Source organism: Silene latifolia, chromosome X (assembly GCF_048544455.1).
Source record: "Silene latifolia isolate original U9 population chromosome X, ASM4854445v1, whole genome shotgun sequence".
NCBI lineage: Eukaryota > Viridiplantae > Streptophyta > Magnoliopsida > Caryophyllales > Caryophyllaceae > Silene > Silene latifolia.
The window spans coordinates 226,338,144-226,341,972 of NC_133537.1; the positions used below are offsets into that span (position 1 = coordinate 226,338,144).

The following is a 3,829-nucleotide window of genomic DNA, read 5'->3' on the forward strand; positions in this document are numbered from 1 at the left end:
AAATTGATTGTGTCAATGTGAGCACTAAGTTGAGCACCCAATTGAGTAACGGAGTCCACTTCATGCTTTCCTCCTCTAGTAGCCTTGCGAGGTCTACTATATTGTGAGTTATGGACCGCCATTTCCTCAATTTTGTTCCATGTTTGATTGTCATTAACTTCGGTGAACATTCCATTTGATCCCATATTGAGAATGTTCCTTGAATCTTCATATAGATCGTTCCAAAATTATTGTACCAAGAACCACTCGCTAAGTCCATGGTGAGGACATGAGCGACAAATTCCTTTGAACCTCTCCCAAGTTTCATACAAAGATTCTTCATCCCTTTGCTTAAAACCCGTAATTTGAGCTCTTAGCATGTTAGTCTTTTCCGGTGGGTAGAATTTTTTGTAGAAAGCTAGAGCCAACTTCTTCCAAGAACACTACTACAAATGAGCACTTGGGCCACGGTTAAATTCGTGGCGCAAGTACTAAATTTCCGTGGCTAAATCATTTTGTCACGGGAATACCTTCCGTGGCGCAAGTGGCCGTGGCAAAGGGATAGCCACGGGAAAAACAAGAACGTGGCTATTATTGAATTTTTTGCCACGGATTCTCTCGTGGCTAATAACTCCCGTGGCCAAAGAAATTTTCCGTGGCGAAAAAATAATTCCCCTGGCAAACAATATATATGAAAATTAAATAAATGAAACGTAAAATAATTTATTTATTTTTCACAATGGGTATTTTATCATATACGGAACCGTGACAATCTAGGTAATTGTTTCGCTAGTTAACTTGATTCATTTGAACGTTATTTCGTTTCACGAGTCATGCATTTGTGAGCATCGGAGAGGCTTCCCAGGAGGTCACCCATCCCAACACTACTCTCACCTGAGCACGCTTAACCGTAGAGTTATTTTTATGTGCCACCGAAATTGAATGTTACCAGTGTTGATATAATTAGCCCTTTGAATCCTTTTAAGTTTATTTTTTTCTTTCAAATATTACCTTTAGTACTATTTAATTACAAAAATGTTACATGTTTTACAATTTTTGCGGGAAAAAAATATTTTGGCCGAAACAAATAAATTTTCGACATTAACCTCCTGATTAATGATTTTGATATCATTTTTTTTGCCCAAGTCAGTAAACCATTTTCTCCAAAAAGTAAAATTAATTGTGTTTTCCTAACATTTTTTTATTTCTTTTATTTATCGACATACTTATTTTCATTTCTCATGTACTCATTTTTTCGTATTTTTTTCTTCGCAAATTCTATTGTATAACCGCTGTACCTGCGATATGAAAAATGAGACCATTTTTTGGTAAAATAATGACCGCTTTTTATAATTAAAGGTCTTTTTTCCCCCAAAGTGATCACTATTAACCAAAAAATAGTCACTTTTTTACCCAAAAACCACGAAAAAGATTATTGTACAAAAGAATCGATTATTTTCCTAAACTGATTTCTCTTTGTTATGATTTATCGTTTCTTTTCTTAAAATTTTCACATTATTTGCACATGTGACTTTAAATTATTATAATTTATATATTTTTCCGTGTGATGCGCTCATTTTTAATGAAAAAAATTTCCCAATTTTTTCTCAAATAAGTTAAATTTTACGTAAATTTTTCACGGTACCCTCGAATTTTGACAGATTACATATGGTATCCTTTTTTTAAAGTTTTTACATATGCTACCTCTTTATTTACGTTTTTCAGTCTCAGAATACCCTTTGACAAACTTTCGTCATAACGCCGCTACTCATATGCCTTGTGACGCCTTTTTTTGTTATCTAATACACTATCAATTCATCATCTAATAATACCTAAATCCTTATTTTGTCTAATAAACTAACATTTAGAACCTACATAATATAACAATAACAACATAACATACACAATTACTCATCAAATTACTTATAGGAGCAACGACGTTATGACGAAATTTCCCTAAAGAGTATTCTGGGAATGAAAAAGGTAAACACAAGGGCAACATATGTAGAAACTTAAAATAAGGGGTACCATGCGTAATTTGCCAAAGTTAGACGGTACAATGGGAAATTTCCATAAATTTTATATCAAATTCAAATTTTTCTATAAATATCCTACAAATAAAGTTGGAAATAAAATTTTGAATGAAATAGTTTAACAATATATTAATTTTGGATTTTCAAAGATAGATGGTAAATAACTTTTTTATTCAATTTGATATTCTATATCTTTAAATGTGATACGATCATTTAAGATTGTTATTCAAGATTATAAAGTTTAATTTAAAAAAGTAAAAGAAATTCACGACTTTAATAAACAGAGTATATATTAAAACAATTTTTTTAAATTATCAATATTTTACAAAACCTACAAAACATAAATGTGATATGTAAAAAATCAAAAAATTAGGCGATAAACTTTTCTTTGCTTGCATATAAGTTTATAAAATTTTAAAATTTCTTATTAAAGTAAATAAAATAATAAAAAATATTAATTAAATTAATCAAAGTGTTTCTAAATTTTTATATTCAAATGTATTTTCATATTATTATATTTGATTAAATTTCATTCAGATTTAGGTCGGAAAAGATACTCTTTTGGGTGTTTGTTTGTTCGTGGCTAAAAAAATATTTGCCACGGAACAATTAGTGACTAAATAAAATTTCGCCACGGGTTTGACATAGGCCGTGGCTAAAATGATTATTTGCCACGGGTGTAGCCTAATTCGTGGCGGAAATGACTGTTTGCGACGGGAAAAGTTATCCCGTGGCATAAATTTTTTTCCAAAATAATGAATAAATTTTTCCCTTGGCTAAGCAAAATTTCGCCACGAATTATGAGTTCCTGTGGCATAATTCGTGGCGCAAGTGATGATTTGTTGTAGTGGAATCAATTCCGAGAGTGGCCTTATCAAGGCCCTTCAACCATTGTTTCGCGGTGCCAATTAGAGAAAAAGGAAATAAAACCCATCGAATTTGGTCTTGAGTTACACCGGTTTGAAAAATCGCATCACAATAGTCACAAAAGGTTTCCATATGAGAATGAGGGTCTTCACTAGGCATCCCCCCAAATTGGCTCCTTTCGACTAATTGGATAAAGGCGGATTTGGCAATAAAATTTCCGGTCAAATGTTGTGGTGTGGGAGTACCATTGGGTAGGTTCTCCTCAGTGGGTATGGAATGTGATGAAAACTTAGGCATTGTAAGTTGTTTTTGTGAGGTATTTTGTGTTGGGTTCTCATCACCTTCTCTTGCAAAAGGGTTGATGAACTCAATAGTTGGTTGAATATACACTACCTCACTAATACCTCTCAAATTTCTCCTAGAAAATCTCCTATTGTTTGTCAAGGTTCTTTCAGTTTCACGGCCAAAAGGTAACAAATCACCTTGTGACCTTCTAGACATGCAAAATATCAAACAACTCGAAAACAATTAGAACAAACCTTGAGGTGTTTTACTTCCCCAAGGCAAAGAAAGACACACCTAATAACAATATAAGAAAATCTAAATCAAGTTAACACCGTCCCCGGCAACGGCGCCATTTTTTGATCGGAGTCCGTTTCGTGTTCACAATTGAATAGATGTTGTCGTTGGGTCACGTCCGAATCAAAACACAATTTATAGCTTCACAAACAACTCTAAAATTAGTAAAGAGGCAAGTAAAGGTCGGATCCCAAGGGACGGGAATTGAGATGAGATTTCTATTGAAACTAGTGGTGTCTTAGGGGTGTCACAATTTGGGTTGATGTAGAAGGTCACTAAACTAAATAGCAATGAAAGTAAATAAGCAAGATGAATTAAAAGGGTTGTAAACAATTGATAAAAAGCACTAGGGTGTCATGGGGTCATAGGGG

The 3,829-nt window shown here is 33.3% G+C and overlaps 1 non-coding gene across 1 annotated transcript; it reads left to right on the top strand.

Moving 5' to 3' along the window:
- The first annotated feature begins 252 nt into the window (after positions 1-252).
- Positions 253-359, top strand: LOC141624591 (small nucleolar RNA R71). The gene has a single exon (XR_012534397.1). It is a non-coding gene; the product is annotated as a small nucleolar RNA R71 (small nucleolar RNA).
- The last annotated feature ends 3,470 nt before the right edge of the window (positions 360-3,829 follow it).